At 26.1% G+C, this 17,530-nt stretch overlaps 1 protein-coding gene across 2 annotated transcripts in view; it reads left to right on the plus strand.

Annotated features, from left to right (window-relative positions):
* Positions 1-11,917, plus strand: part of LOC142332718 (constitutive coactivator of PPAR-gamma-like protein 1 homolog) — a 61,913-nt gene extending 49,996 nt beyond the window's left edge. For both annotated transcript variants that reach the window (XM_075379305.1, XM_075379306.1), the window contains exon 21: positions 379-11,917. The gene's annotated coding sequence lies outside the window, so the exon portion shown is untranslated. The remainder of the gene's footprint in view (positions 1-378) is intronic.
* The last annotated feature ends 5,613 nt before the right edge of the window (positions 11,918-17,530 follow it).

A 17,530-nucleotide genomic window follows, 5' to 3' on the forward strand; every position in this document is an offset into this window, starting at 1 on the left:
TCAGAAGTGCCACTTTTTTCTTCAGTAATACTTGTACTCGCTAATAGTTCTGCCATCATATAGTTTTAACTAAAAGATCAGAACTTTCACCATAAAGGATAGGGAAAAATTAAAGGCAGATTTATTTAATGATTGAATAGAAAGATGTTAGTGAATGTGTTATTTTTGATTGTGTAGAAAAGTAAAGAAATAGTATGATGAATATTTTTTAAAAAAATTTTTCTTTAACTAGTATGACAGACTATATAAATAAAATCATTTAAGTTCAAAAAATCTTCTAACACTTCTAACTTAAAATGTAAATAAGATTGTGATGTAATTATAGTAGTGATATATTACACATTAATTATAATTCATTTATTTTTTATTTTTCCTTAGAACAATGCTGCTGGAAGTTCATCTGACTTTTAGCAACACATCGGCTTGGTCATTACATCCTATCAGCAGCATCAACTACGCTGTAACCTTGTTCAATAAGTGATTCGAAGAGAATAAACTTTGGACGTATAAATATTATCACACGGAACAAATGATTATGACAACTGTGATAATTGAAAACCTTTGTTTACAATAGTGTTTTACATTGTGATGTGATATATGTATATAGTAAATAATGTCGATATTTTTTTTTATGCTAAAGAAGATAAATACTGCTGGACATCATTTAATTATTTATATCTGATGAGGTTTAAGAGACGTTTAATTTATGGATAACGCCTCTACCTTTCCATGTTTGATTATGGAGCTGTTATTCCCCTACCCTTATCCTATGATGTTAATTCTCCCCTTTTGTCCTCACTCGGTGCCAGTAATATATAATATTAAATACGTATTCGTTAATAATATTAATATTTAATTGACTGATAAATAAAAAGACTGATATTTGATAATGTTACAATATCATTATATTGAAAACGGAAATGTTTTGAAGTAATAAGCGATGTATTTGATAATTATTTATCGCATTGATAAATAGATAATGAACTGACAATTCTTATTATAGTGATATTACTTTCTATTAAATATATTATTAATTTAATCATTTTTTTATATTTTTTTATCATGAATTCTTCGCAAACACCGCTAATAAAAAAAATAAATAAGAAGTGTGTGCGGGGGGTGATCTTTTTTTTACTTTTTTTTATGTTATCTTAAGTACGTTGTGTACATGTAATATTGATAATAGATATGACAGTGACTGTGTTTTTCTGTTCTTGGGTTTTTTTATTCAGTTTTTTTACAAGGAAAATATACAATAAAAAATTAATTTTTTATTGTTTTGTTATTGGACTGGTTTTGATTGGTTAATTGTTGGTTGAAAAAATATGTAATTGGTAGTTGTCAATGGTTTGAATATGTTGTGTTAAGAAAAGTGTTATCGGTTGGTGCCGGCAGTTGTTTTCAATGAACATGTGACGACAATGGTCATAAGACAATGAGGACTTTTTGTTGCCATTTAAAATTATGGAAAGATGAGATCGATTCAGAACAGGAATGATACAATTATGTAAAAGTTCACCGCTATACATATTACTGCGATTGATTTATTGATATAAAATGGTGTATTGATATATTTATAATTAATATGAAATACTTGTGAATTTACTATACAGAAAGTTGACTATTCCAATTTGAATTATATATATACTACAGCCTTTTTTTAAATTTCTTTTATTTGTCTAATATGTACTGTTTAATTATGGATATCAACCATTTGTTCTATGCCTTTGAATAATGTAATTTCATATATCTGAAATAATAAATTAAGACAGTAAAATTTTTACTAATAATTCTCATGTTTATAAATAATATGAAAGAAAGTAATTTTGTTAACGGTATTCAAAATTTAACAATTTTTTCATAAAATGTTAAATTTAACTTGTAAAGCATAAAAATGGTTGAAATTTAAATGTGTACTTTTTTTTAATTTATATACATTGATTTTGTAATTTTTTGTGCTCTTGTTTTTTTATTGTATTTATAAATTGCAGTATTATATAATACATAAAGTGTATTTTTTGGTAATATAAATTTTTTCTGAACTAAATTTGTTTTATTCTGTAGTGTTTATATAATATTAGTGTATACTTAAAACTTATAAAGGAAGAACATATTTTAATATTATGTTTGACATTGTACAATTGATCTGTACTCAATTAGTAATGAGAAAAATGACATTTTGCTTTATTCAGTATTTTTACAATGCAGTTTAATGTAATCCAGACATTTGTTTCAATGAAATCAGTTATAAATATTTTGTTTGTAAAATTTCCTGATAGTACTGTAAACTATTTTCTTCTATAAAAAAAATATATATAAATATATACTTACTGGTATATAATATATTCTTAATAGAGAAGATATTACAACTTATTACTTTTTTTTTGGAGAGCGTTTATATATATTAATAAGGATTAAAGTTGCATATTGATGAATTTTATTACAGAGTATTGTCCCAACATTTTATTGTTGTTGCTTTATGCGTTGTAGTTTCACCAATATGAAGTATATAAAGAAAATATTTAGTTTTTCTGTTCTGCTCCTGGCTTGTAGTGATTTTTTTTTTTTTTAATTGTAAAAAAAGTTACTGGCTGTTACATTTTGCATTATTGATAAAGATGAGTGGAACTGTGTAACTTAAAAGTCTTGGGTGGATTTTTGTTGTAAAAACCTTCTCTTACATCTCTTTATTTTCTTTTAAAAAGTTCATGCACATGGTAAGTTTAATATGGAAACCCTCTGTTATGTTGCATATTCTTTTCCCTTTCCTGAATGGTTTATAGGCATTATTAATCTGCTCTTCATAATTTCTGTAAACCCCATGTTTAGTAAGTAAATATGCGAGTGAATAGAAAATTATTTTAGTTGTCAGTAGCAATATGGTGGTGGTGTCATAGTATTCATGACACCACCCCAATTATCTCCTTGCTTGTACATATATATCCTATCCTGTCTTATCACCGTAGCCAAGCTATAATAAAGTTCATTAGAGCTGTTCATAAAGGTTTCTTATTTGTAGAAATTATCTATACTAGACCAAATTGTCACAACTCTAAAATTGAACAAGCACTATAATCAGTTTCACTTTTAAGTTGTTATATGAGATAATGTTTGTGCGCTATTTAATATTTTTTTAATGTACTTCGTATAAGTGGATATATAGAAAGATAAGAAGTGAATTTGAACTGAAAATCCTTGCTATTGCAATAAACTACAATCACATGTAAACAAATAAAAAATGAGAGTTTAATTAATAACTCTTTAAAAATATGTTATCAAATGAAGTTTTGATTTCTCATTTAAAGAGAATTACATATGTTAAAATTGCAGCAATTTCATATGTATTAATGATTGTTTATTTCTGACAATGGAATTAAAATAAATTTAAATATTTGAAAATAACTATCAGAATAAACAGAATTATTCACAAATGAAGTCAACCTATACTTAACAGTCATCTGTTACCTATTTAATAATTTATTAACAAAAGTTGTCTTCATTTTTTAATGGTATTTTTATTTTTGTTTTTTGTGATACGAAAAAATATAAGCACATATGAACCAGATCAGAGAATATATAATTTTTTTTTTATAATGAAATGAGCCCATCGTTATACATATTTATCAACAAGAAGTCTATATAAGAACATATTTTTGACCAGTTACATATTGTGTAATGTACATAATAAATATTTGCAATTTTTACTATATTAATGAATACGACTTGGTGTAATGATATTATTAATACCAATTATAATTTTTAACAAGTAAAATCCAACCTAAGTAAAAGGAAATGTGTATAAAAATTACACCGTGTCACTATTATCACTGTTGTCCTCGATTTTTATTGCATTATGATGCATACAACATACAGGTATGTGCTGTTTGATATTTGATTAACAATACGGCTAAAAATGAATAAATTGCTACACAAATTGCTTTTTATTTTATTCATATAAACAGCCGTCATATTTCGCTTAATTTTTAGCTGAGCTAGATTACGAAATATGTTGTCTTCTCAATATAGCTATTTCTTGTAATTACATAATATAATAGCAATTTTATTAATAATAATTGTAATAGGTATATATTTAGTTTATAAGGAAAATTATAAGAGGAAATTTATGTTTTCTAATTTTGTTTTTATGTATTAGTTTTTATATGTATAATAAAATTTAACAATTCAATACTGTTTTGATTGATGAATGTTTGTTTTGATTGATTGTATGAAACATTTATTATACTGTAGTTTTATTGTAAAAGAAAAAAATTATATTTAAAAAATATATGTAATTTTTCAGTTTACCATAGAGTAATTATAGCTAATTTTCTATATTAGAATTACAATCATAAAATAAAATTTTAAATCTATAAAAAAAATTGTGTAATTATTTTACAACACATGTAACTGTGAATGTAACTAATTTTTCTAACTATAAATATATTTTCCTTAATTAGCCTTGAAAAATAGTTAATCACCATGCGGTAGTTCTTGTAAATGTATATATAATTTTTCCCCTTTGCATTTTTGTTTTATTTTCAATAACTTATTAATCCTACAGATTGATATTTGTGTAGTTTAAAAAGAACTTTTTAAAATATAAAAATTTCTGCTTCAGTATTTTATTTATTTTTATCTTATTGCTATTTATTAATCAAACCTTTTTTCCGTAATAGACAGCAATTTTACTTATAAGATAATCTTTGTAAAAGTTAATTTTATTTAAGGAACTGAGCTAATTCAAGTTCCTAACAGCTTAAAAGTTGATATTTCTAAACTGGAAATTTAATTTAATGGTGGTAAAGAGGCCGTTTATAAAAAAAGTAAATTTCATTGTTAAAAATTAACATTTTTAAAATAAAAGTTTACTCCTAATTTAATTTATTTGTTTTCTTGAATAATTTCATAATATTGAAAAGTAGGATAAAAGTAATTTTTTTTATCTAGTTTGCAAATTGCTAAGAAAACATACACATTGTGTGAATATGTGCGACTAGTAAATTAGTTGAATACAGTTTTACAATCCTGTTTTGCTTTACAATTAAAACCTCTAATCTCTCATTAATAAATTTCCATGTAACAGTTTATATATATATATATATATATATATATATATATATATATAATCTTTAAAATATTTAATTATTATATCAATGCTTTTATAAAATTCATTTTCTTTGAACAGTTCTTTTTTTTATGAATAGTGTAGGAATGTTTTAATATATATTATCTATGTAATATATATATACACTTATATCAATTATTTAATTATGTACAGATGTTGTAATTTTTTGTTTATATATTTATATATATATTGGTGTTTATATTTAATCTGATAAGATACAAAAACAATGTAATTATATTAATAAATCTATAATTGTAATTATAATCTTTAGAAATGTAATTTTTTTCCGTTAAAATTCTCCATCAAGATACTATACGTATTGGTATTCGAATATATGTACATTGTCTTAATTATAAATTTATTGTGTGAAATTAGTTTATAGTAAATAATTCTGTATTATATAATTATAACTATAACGTATAATACAATATGTATATTACAGTACGTATATATATATATTTGTATAATCATACTTCAAGATCGGTCTGATTTTTATCAGGTTTGATCATTGTAACTTGATTTTAATGATGTTATTAGTTGAATAAAAATCAAAAGATCTCCTGATAACATGTTAATCTTAGAAGAAATAACATTTATGTTGTTCATTACATATAATTGTTAAATTATATGCAAACAATGATTATAATACTTGTAGTTAATTAATCTGACATACATGTATTAAGAAAAATAATTGAATAATAATGATAAAGGTAAGATCATTATTTTAACATCTCGATTGGGCTCTTTTTTTTTTATGACGATAATTTCTCTTGATCTGGTGTAGTAATTTGAATTTAATTATACAATTTTTTTTTTATTATTTGAAAATGCATGCATGAGGTTGCTTTTTTTATTATTTTTTAATTGCATTTATATATTGAAAAAAGACTTGTGCATTTCAGTATAATGCACAAGTTTGTTTTAAATATTATTTTGTTTTATCGCATGAATATATTAAAGTTTTTTCCTTAGTTTTTCTAGTACTATTTTTAAAAAAAAATAAATTTATAAAACATAATATCTAGCATGTTATGTATTTATAACATGAATAGTACTTATTTTTTCTTTTGCATTTCATATAAACTTCTTTTTTTGTAAATGTATTAGAATAAAAAAATTTTAATTTTAAAAAATTTAGTTTATATTGTATTAACAATGTTTTATGTTAACATTAATTTTTTATATTTTTTTCATTTATTTTTTTCTTAATTTTTCTTGAATAAATAGTGTTAAAATATATTTACTATATGTAATATACCATTATATTTACTGAGAGATTTAATGGCATTTGTGACAATTTTTTATCATCCTGCGTTTTCTTCCTTATAAAGAAAATTGCAAATTCTTTTTTTAAAAGTAAGTTGAAGGAATGCATTAGGAATTTCATATGTGTTCTGTAATTTTTTTATCATGGCACCTAAATAAATATAATAATATTTATTTAAATATTAGATATGCCAGTTATAACTATAAATCCTTAATAAATCTCGAAACTGTAATTTTGTCACAAATCGTCTACAATTAAAGCTCTTCAAAACAATTTTAGCATTAAGCCATTCGTAAAGTTATATAAATGTTTGTACTCGTAACAATGACTTTAAAATTACAATACATAATATATTTAAAATTGTGTAGTGCTTGAAATGGATGTTTTACTTTTTTAACACGTTATAAATTTTCTTTTTCTAAAATAAATTAATAAAGAAAAGTAATTATATAATAATATAGTGCATTTAAGAATCTCTTTTATATTTGCTTTTTTTTCAGTTCATTCAATTTTTAAATTTACTGTTTGAAAATAAATTAACATAAAAAATAAATAGACTTTGATCACAAGGAAGTGTGAAATCTCAAAAATATATTTACTGATTAACATATTTATTTTATCAGAATTTCTCGGCAATTCCTTACTTGCTATTGCTGATTGTGTCTCGGCAATCCCTTACATGCTATTGCTGATTGTGTACTCTACTAGAATCAGCTTTTTGCAGTATTGAAAATCAGTTATCCAGTTTTAGTATTCAAAATGACTTGTTTTTTATTATAGAATAAAATATGTGATCATAACACACGTAGTTGACTTTAATGGCTTCTGCAAATTGATAAATTTTCTTATAAAATTTTCATTATTGCAGGATCTTTTATTCTATGTACTTTTGTTGTATTTTGAAAGTACAACCCGGGAAAAAATTATTTTGTTTAAAAAACTCTGGAATAATTTGTGAGTAAGAGTATTTGAAAAGTATAGAATTTATATGCTGATCATAGAGTTAATTTTTCCCAACTGCAAATTTTTTGTTGACAGACCCTTTTATCAGTGATTACAATAACTTTATTATTAGAACTTCAGCCTGTTAATAAAATGTTCTGATAAATTCTAACTGCATTTACATAAAAGTAAAATAATTTTATCTGAAGCTCAAATTTTTTATTTATTGATTGTAAGCTCAAATCGGAAGTTTGTAACTTCTGATCGTAACTAAGCTCCTAGTTCGTAACTTTTTTTTACTGTTATATTGATAATGATCAGGTGAGTAAATTTTTTTGTTAAATTTGAAATTATTTTAAAAAGAAATTCTTAAAAGTACCCCAGTACATTTAAAATAGTTTACATTCTTAATATTATAAATAATTTCATTAAAAATATATATATTGTATTTTGGATAGAATAAATCTGCAACATCACATTTCAAGCATTGCAGTTAATGTTTTTTACTTTTAATTTTTATTTTTTAATTATTTTATATAGTTGTTATAGTTGAATATCTGAATGAAATGTTTCAACGACAATTTAGTATTGACCATTTTTTTATATACATTTTTTTTTTTTTTTTATAAAAAATTTAATTGTGTATGGAAACAAAAATTTATTTTACATATATATAAATTTTGTTTGGTCACAACTTGTCGTTTTTAGTTGTTTATTGTCTTATTTTTGTGTCCTGTACAATGGTTTTTTCTGTTGTGGATAATTTAGGCTATAAATAAATAATAGTGCTTTTAAATTTAATAAATAATATTTGAGTATATTAAAGACAGAAGAGTTCCATGCTTTTGATTTTTTTCTTCCAAATTTAGTTTGTTAATGGTTCAGGTTAGTTACTATCGTGTTTGTCAGTTTGTTTCTAATAATAACATTTTAAATTTCATACTTACAGTATTTCATTACATAGAAAAAAAATTTTTTCTTTCGATCATGAGAATCGATCTTGGGTAGATGGTGACGTACAATTATTTAATTTTTAATGAAATCCTACTGTTATACACACCAGGAAGTAAAAAATAGAATACCAAATTCTTGTGTCCTGTATTATAGTTTAACCCCTTAACAGTTATTTATTTTAGCAGAAAATGACATTATGCCCTTTTGTTTTCATTAAACCTTTTGTCATTTTGCCCTCTTTTTTTCAAATATTTGATCTATGCAATGAAGTAAATAACTTATTTAAATACCTATTTATATACTTGTGAAAATCAGAATCGCTATCAGGTAAATCACTTAAAAGTTCAGTTACATCACTATCTATACTCATGATGAACAAGCCTGTTGTACTAATAAATATAATTTGTAATACCTAATTGTCATATAAATAATTCAAATGATTGAGTTTTAAAAATTGTATTAATAAATGTTCAAAAGTTTTTCTGGTTTTGCTAATGTTATGGTTGTGTCCAAAATCATCAAAATTAGAAAATAAATATATGCAATAGCAGGTCTTATGTTTACGTTGATGAATTTGTTTGTTTCTTGTAATAACATTTTAAATTTCATACTTTCAGTACTTCTTTACATAGAAAAAAATTAATTTTCTTTCAAACATTGTGAATAAATCTTGGGTAGGTGACACAATTGTTTAATTTTTAATGAAATCCTATTGTTATACACACAAGAAAGTAAAAAATGCAATACAAAATTCTTGTGTGCTCTATTATAGTTTGAAGTTTTTAAAGGTTAAAGTTCCAAGTTGTGTTTTGATGTGATTTGTCCTCTACATGAATGACATTTCTGAATTTATAAAAAAGTTAAATACTTTTTTATTTTCAGAATTATAGTTTTATTTGGTAAATCTTTCATTATAAACAAATTTTAATTGGTTGTAACTGTTAGGATTATGTATGTTCTTGTAGCAACAAGTGAAATGGGTTTGTTATTTTATTGCTCTTCAAATAAGTAGTCTTGTTTAATTGCAAAAAAGTGTAGTTCATCTTGTAAAATGAAATGATTTAACATTTACATACTGTTTAGCACTTCAAAATTAAAAATTCATTGTAAATTTATTAATTTTAAAGCTTATTCTTTATGAAATATTGCATGGAATTCTTTTTGTTTATTTTTTGAATGATGTAATTTTATTTTTATTTCCTTAATTATTGTATAATGTTAAAATACAATAATGTATTTGTTAATATAATGTTATAATTGTCTTGTATTTGTAGATTTAATGAAATTAATATATTAAAATTTAAAAACATGAAGTATTTTTAATTATAAATTAGGATTGAAGGCAATGTTTATTTTTTATTTTAAAAAAGAAATTACATAATAAGAAAAATGTAATAATAATAATTTTTATTTTTTAACATAAAAATTGTTTTATCAGAAGAAAACATTATATTTTGTTCGCTCTCCACTGGTTTTTATTGATGTTTAAAGAGAACAATGTTTATGAATATAATAATTGTTTACAGTTTGCAGTTAATGAGTGGTTTTTTTAATGTTGATTTATCTCTAGTCAAAATGTCGTAAGAGTAAATATGTAATTATAGTGCAGTTTCTAGTAATAAATTTATTTGAACTGTCATTCTTTTAATGTTTAAGAATGGAATATTTCATAAGAATATAATTCCATTTAAAGTGAAATTGTTCTGTTAAAATTTGCTTAAATTTCTCCTGAAAATTTAAAGAACAAGTATATCCCTTGCAAAATCTGCGACAGAGTTTCATTCATAAGCTGAATGTTAAGCAGTAATATTCTTTAAAAAATATTCAGACATGTCTAAAGCCCCAAACATAGTATGAGTAAGAGGAAATATCCATAACCAGCATAGCAAAGAACCAAACAATGGCTTTATATAATGAAATGCAGATTGCTAAGTAACATAACATTTTGAAAGCTATGACTAATGATTTGTCATCTTATTTAAAGAATGATGGGAGATAAAACCAGCCATTCAGTGAAGAGAAATTTTTTTTTATGAAATTCATGTTACTTGGAATTAATTTTAAGTTATCAAAATTGAAATACCTCATTAAAATTATAAGAAGCAAAGAAGATAATTTTTTATTGATCTTTTAAACTTGAAAAAACTTGTGCAGTTACAACTATTGTTTTTGGGCTGGTCAAACCTATATTTCACATTGAGCCCAGTTAATAGTGACAAATAAGCTTATACATAACCATTTAAGAAAACTTCTGAAAAAACTAGTTTTGTAAAGTGAAATGTTTTGCAAGTACAACAAATTTATTTGTAACTACATATTTTTATTATAAAGTAAAAGGAAAATTAAATGCATAGAAACTGTACAGTATCATTGTTTTTAATACATAAAAATGTTAAAACCACTCTCAATTAAAAGATTTACTGGCTGGAAAAATCAAATTTCTTGCCATACTGAACATTTTAAAAACAATACTTCACTTTATTTATTATTCATAGTAAATACAATAAACATGTTAACCCTAAGAAATTTTAATTCAGTTTATGATTGTGAATTTAGCATATATAATAAGTATGCCAAGAATATAGGGTGGTTTGTTTTTGTTATTGGCTACCCAGAATAAACACAAAAGATTTAAAGCTATTAATGCTTTTGTCAGCTTGATGAGATGCACTGTAATTTTATTCAGTACTGCAAAGAATAAGAATTAATTAAAATTAATAACCATTTTTGGTTCTGTATTAACTGTAAATTTAAATTTATATTAACTTTTTTTTTATATAAAATTGTATTTACTTTCCTTTTTTAATTATTATTATTACAAATATATAGTTTTTATATTTTTTTGAATTAGTAGCTTTTATAGATTATGTTTTCAATTAGTGAATTATTTATAGTATGTTAAAAATAATATTAAGAAACAAAAGAAAGTAAATTAATTGTTTAACTTTAATCTTCTGAAATAATATTGGTGTTTTTAAGGTATAATACTATATATCTTTTTTTCGTATATTCATTTTTTGTTTAAAACTAGTTAAAAATTTATTTTATTGTAATATTTTTGATAATTCATATTATTCACAAATTATTTCAGAAATTACTAGTAATTAATATTTGGTATAAATTTTTTAATTATGGCTTGATGTCTGTATTACTTGGTTTTTCTTGATTTAATTATAATAATTAAATATAACATAATTTTATATTAATGCTGGTGAACGCAAAGTTATGATTATGAGAGGAAAATTGATGAATTGTATTTCTTTCAATAATTTATTTAATGGGAGAAGATTGTTATTAGATTGTTTTGCCAGTGAGCTGGTTTTATCTTAAAAAAAAAAAAAAGAAAGCATTATTGGGAAAAATCTGCTCTCTTTTTTATCATTTCACAATTACCTTCTTTAATTAAAAGAATTAAATACTAAATTTTTTTTTATTTTATAAATTTTATTAAAATAATAGTTCTTGAAACATATTTTAACATTTAAAAAATACAATAAAATCTATAGAGAGCAGTTTTTATGTTGGTAACACTGTTGATGTGTTTTTGAAATATGTTGGCAGCTCTGGATGATTGAATCAGATTTGATTGATTGGTTGATTAGACAAGTAAAGTTTTTCTGTATCGCTAATATTGTTTTGTTTTTCATTTGTTCATGCATCCTTTTCTTATTATTGAAGTGGTGAAGGAAGGTTTACTTGCATAGAAGTTTTATTTTGGTATTGACTTTGTGTTTGGCTGATCAGAAAATGCTTATAAAAGTAAAACATAAAATTATTAAGAAGCATGGTACTTATTCTTAACTATACACGTACAGTTCATAGGAAAAGAAATATTTCTGTCTATTTTGAGCTGCATTAGTAATGAGTGTTTTGCTTATGTGAGGTTTAATAGTAAAGAAACAAATGGCAATAGTGGAAAAAGTATGTAATAGAATAAACTGAAGCTGCCTGATCTTCTAGTCAGCTGTTTAAAAGGAATTTACAGTACTATATCATCCTCTTGTTTATTTAGAAATTCAGCTCCACTTGAAACATTTACCATGAAAGAATAATGTGCCATAATAAGTTTATATTTTCTGAAGAAGGTATAAAACCACCCTAAATTAATCATAGATTTTAAAACTGTATGGTCACACATGGATTGCATGATTTTCATAATTTGATCAAATCAAATCGTTAAAGTAGAACAATTGTCACTGATTTTTATTTATATAATTTTCAACTGACACTGCAGAATCAAATTGCAGATCTTATTTACGTAAAAATTTGGAAAATTCCTGAAATTTGTAATGAAAGTATATATTCCATTATCCATAATAGCTGAATTTAAAAAAACTTGTTTGCGGTGGGTCTGTGATGCCCAAATTCACATTTCAACAGAACATGGTTTGAGACAACCAATGATGTTTTCAAAAGAGGTGGATGGAGATTCATCTCCATGGATTTTTTCTTTGGGGTTATTTAAAAGGAAAAACGTCAAAAATAATTGCAGTTAATTGACTCATAAGTGCTGCATTCCCCAAAAACTGGCTGCTAATATGAAGAAATGTGTTTTTGCCTGTATAGCTTCAAATTGAGGACATTTTCAAATGTTCATTATAAGAATGTTATGGTTATAAATATTTAATATTTTTAAATTTCATGAAGTTTTTCAAATATTGGTTTTAATGTCCCTTATTTTTTAATAAGTGTTTTGTAACTTTTTGCTTAAACAAAATTTTATTATTTTTGATGGTAACAAAAATTTTTACTGAAAAAATTGTTAATAAGATCCCAGTCAGATTTACTGAATTATTGCGTTTAAGGTAAACAACTAATTTATTGTAATATACACAAAGATTATTGTATACTTAATATACACAGGAAGTCTATTTTAAGTCATTCTCAATTGTTCAGCCCTTGTTACGTGTAACGATGAGGGTTGTTAACAGTACAATTTTCACACTTGAGAAGTATTAAAAACATTATTTTAGTTGATCATAACATTAAATATCATTGTCATAACAAATTTATTAGTGGACTAGTAATTTTTCATTTAAAAAATCAAATAGGTCTAAACCTCCTCACTGAAAATGTTTGAATTTGAATTATGCAAAGCAGAACATTGAACCTTGGCATCTGCTTTTACCGTAGCTATATTTTTCACTACTGAACTTCAAACTACTAGTTTTAAATAAAATTACTTTCATAACATATTGTAAAACTGAAACTTTCATAGTAACTGTATTAATGAAATTGACTACACGTGTGGTAAACATCATGATCGTTCCTAATGGGTTTTATAACTATTTATTGAATACAGAATTAAAAAAGTATATTTGGATTGGTTTAATTTTATTTAATTTTAAATATGGCTGGGTATACAGAACTACCCACATGAAAAATATTGAAAACGGGAGGGGGGTGATGACCGGAACGTCACTATGCAGGATGTCTTCCCCTACGGGGTTGGGATTTCTACTTCCAACTAAGGATACTAATATGCACAAATTTAATACACGAAAGTGATTTTTTATTCCTTTTAAAATTTTACCTTCAAAAACTTTTTTTGGTCTATTTTAATATGAAATTAAAAGCCTTAAAATAAAATAAAATTATCATTAAGACTAGAAATTGAAACGTTGTTGCTTATTTTATATTTGTGACCAATAAATAAATAAAATTGTATAAAGATTAAGTTTTTTATTACTAATATAATAAAAATCATATACTTACAAAACAAGATATCTGAAACATTTAATGTAATTTAAAAAATTTGACATTTCTCGATAGCTTTATGTATGAAATATAATAAACCTTCAAAACATTTTTGAAAAATATTTAAACTGAAGGAAGATAGAGCAAAAGAAGAAGACATTTAAATTAAGAGGTGGGGTTTGATTTTTTTGGTTTATTTTTATGCGCATTGTAATTAACAGACTTGCTTTAATGAAGTTTTATTCTAAAATGAAAATCAAACTTTTTTGCAGTCTCCTCCCATGAACTTTGAAAAAAGATTGTTGCCCCATGTATAGAAATATTTGAACCAATCAAGCCTGAGATTTAAGGCCAAAACTAGTGCGACACAAACGTATGTACATACATACGAGTATATATCTTCATTTTGGTGTAGATGAACTAGTTGGACCCTAAAATAAAAATATTCGCAAAAACTCATTACCCCATTTTTGAAATACATTAAACTTTTGTCCAGCATGATTTTCAGAAAAAAATAAATGATCACAAAACTCTGTCATGTCTGGTTCAAGCCCATATGCAATATAAGATAATAGAGGGAAACGTGCGTCGGATGGAACAGCATGCTTTGTATACATCAAATAACAATGAGCTCATTTTGGGTGACATCATAAAGGTGCAGGAACCATGTGTTCCTTACTACATCTCTGTTGATGGTTTACATTCAGTTTTCGTCATTTTAGTGAAGTGTTACACGCAGGCTGTTGATTGTTCATTATCAGCTGAAAAAAGTGTAATTTATAGTGCTTGTGAAATTATGATCAACAGTGTCATGGGTCCTAAAATGAATACTGTTTCTTCAAAAAGAAAATATTTGACTCACTTCGGCTCAAAAGCTGGAAAATGAGGTAAGTAGGTACATCATTATTAAAGATTATGTAGGTCGTGCACAATTTTTGGCATAAAAACCAAGTTGAAATGGTCTCTGAGTAAATCAGAAATGTTTAAAAATGTTGAAAGGTAAACTTTAAAAATCCAGTCGGACTAACTAGAATTTGTTTACAGCAAAATGCTCAGAGGGTAAACCTGTAATGGCCCTACGCTTATTTAAAAAGGAAAACTATTTCAACAAAATTTGAACATTACAGTGGATGTGGATTGTAAATTTTCTGAAGGCTGGTTAAGGAGTTTTAAGACTATCAGGAAATTAGATGTTTCTGACAAGTTTTTAAATTCAAGTCTTGTGTCTGAACATGAACTGACGAATGTATCAAATATATAATGCAGATGAAACTAGCCTTTGTGGCATTGCTTACTAGATTCTACACTAGCTGGTGGTGATGAGAAAGGTGTCAGAAAAATAAAGATCAGTTAACAGTACTGTCCTCCTCTATGAATCATGAGACCTTGCCGTTGGTGAGGGGGCTTGAGTGCTCAGGGATACAGAGTAGCTGGACCGAAGGTGCAACCATATCAGAGAGGTATCTGTTGAGAGCCAGTCTAAGGAATGATTCCTGAAAGAGGGCAGCAGCTCTTTCAGTAGTTTGGGGCGTGAGTCAGAATGATTTAAACGGCCATATCAACATCACTCAGTACTGCGCATGCTTGAAAGCAATGGAAAACTACAGCTGCCTTTTTTCCAAGAAAATGTGGCTCTGCATTTTCATATAGGTATGATGGAGGCGCCTTCATTTGTAAAATATTCCGGAGGTAAACTAGTCCCCCGTTCGGATCTCTGGGTGGGGACTACTAAGGAAGGAGTCACCAGAAAATTAAAAAATAACATTCTACGAGTCTGAGCGTGGAATGTTAGAAGCTTAAAAAAGGTTGGAAGGCTAGAAAATTTAAAAAGGGAAATGGATAGGATAAATGTGGATATAGTAGGAATTAGTGAGGTTCGGTGGGAAGAGGAAGGCGACTTTTGGTCAGGTGATTTTAGAGTAATTAACTCAGCTTCAAATAATGAGCAGGCAGGAGTAGGTTTCATAATGAACAAGAAAATAGGGAAGAGAGTAGAGTATTTCAAAACACATAGCGATAGAATCATTGTAATAAGGATGAAATCAAAACCTAAACCGACAACGATTGTTAACTTTTATATGCCTACAAGCGCCCATGATGATGATGAGGTAGAGTGTGTATACGAAGAGATTGATGAAGCAATTTAACACGTAAAAGGAGATGAAAATTTAATAATAGTTGGAGATTGGAATGCAAGCATTGGAAAAGGCAAGGAAGGAAATATAGTGGGTGAATACGGGCTGGGCAAAAGGAATGAAAGAGGGGACCGACTTATAGAGTTTTGCACGAAGTATAATTTAGTAATTGCCAACACCCAATTTAAAAATTATAATAGAAGAATATACACTTGGAAAAAGCCAGGCGATACTGCAAGGTATCAGATAGATCATATCATGGTTAAGCAAAGATTTAGAAATCAACTCGACTGCAAAACTTACCCTGGAGCAGACATTGATAGCGACCATAATTTGGTGGTAATGAAATGTAGATTGGGGTTTAAAAACCTGAAGAAAAGGTGTCAGAGGAATTTAGAGAAGCTTGAGGAAGAGGAGGTAAAGAAGATTTTTGAGGAGGACATCGCAAGAGGTCTGAGTAAAAAAGAAAATGTAGAAGAAGAATGGGAAAATGTTAAAAAGGAAATTCTTAAATCAGCAGAAGCGAACTTAGGCGGAATAAAGAGAACTGGTAGAAAACCTTGGGTTTCAGACGATATATTGCAGCTGATGGATGAACGTAGAAAATATAAGAATGCTAGTGATGATGAAAGTAAAAGGAACTATCGGCAATTAAGAAATGCTATAAACAGGAAGTGCAAACTGGCGAAAGAAGAGTGGATTAAAGAAAAGTGGAAAGAGAAATGAACATTGGTAAAATAGACGGAGCATACAGGAAAGTTAAGGAAAATTTTGGGGTACATAAATTAAAATCTAATAATGTTTTAAACAAAGATGGTACACCAATATATAATACGAAAGGTAAAGTCGATAGATGGGTGGAATATATTGAAGAGTTATATGGAGGAAATGAATTAGAGAATGGTGTTATAGAGGAAGTTGAGGAGGATGAAATGGGAGAAACAATACTGAGATCTGAATTTAAGAGAGCATTAAAAGATTTAAATGGCAGAAAGGCTCCTGGAATAGACGGAATACCTGTAGAATTACTGTGCGGTGTAGGGGAGGAAGTGATTGATAGATTATACAAACTGGTGTGTAATATTTATGAAAAAGGGGAATTTCCATCAGACTTCAAAAAAAGTGTTATAGTCATGATACCAAAGAAAGCAGGGGCAGATAAATGTGAAGAATACAGAACAATTAGTTTAACTAGTCGTGCATCAAAAATCTTAACTAGAATTCTATACAGAAGAATTGAGAGGAGAGTGTAAGAAGTGTTAGGAGAAGACCAATTTGGTTTCAGGAAAAGTATAGGGACAAGGGAAGCAATTTTAGGCCTCTGATTAATAGTAGAAGGAAGATTAAAGAAAAACAAACCAACATACTTGGCGTTTTTAAACCTAGAAAAGGCATTCGATAACGTAGATT

Source organism: Lycorma delicatula, chromosome 12 (assembly GCF_047948215.1).
Source record: "Lycorma delicatula isolate Av1 chromosome 12, ASM4794821v1, whole genome shotgun sequence".
Taxonomy (NCBI): domain Eukaryota; kingdom Metazoa; phylum Arthropoda; class Insecta; order Hemiptera; family Fulgoridae; genus Lycorma; species Lycorma delicatula.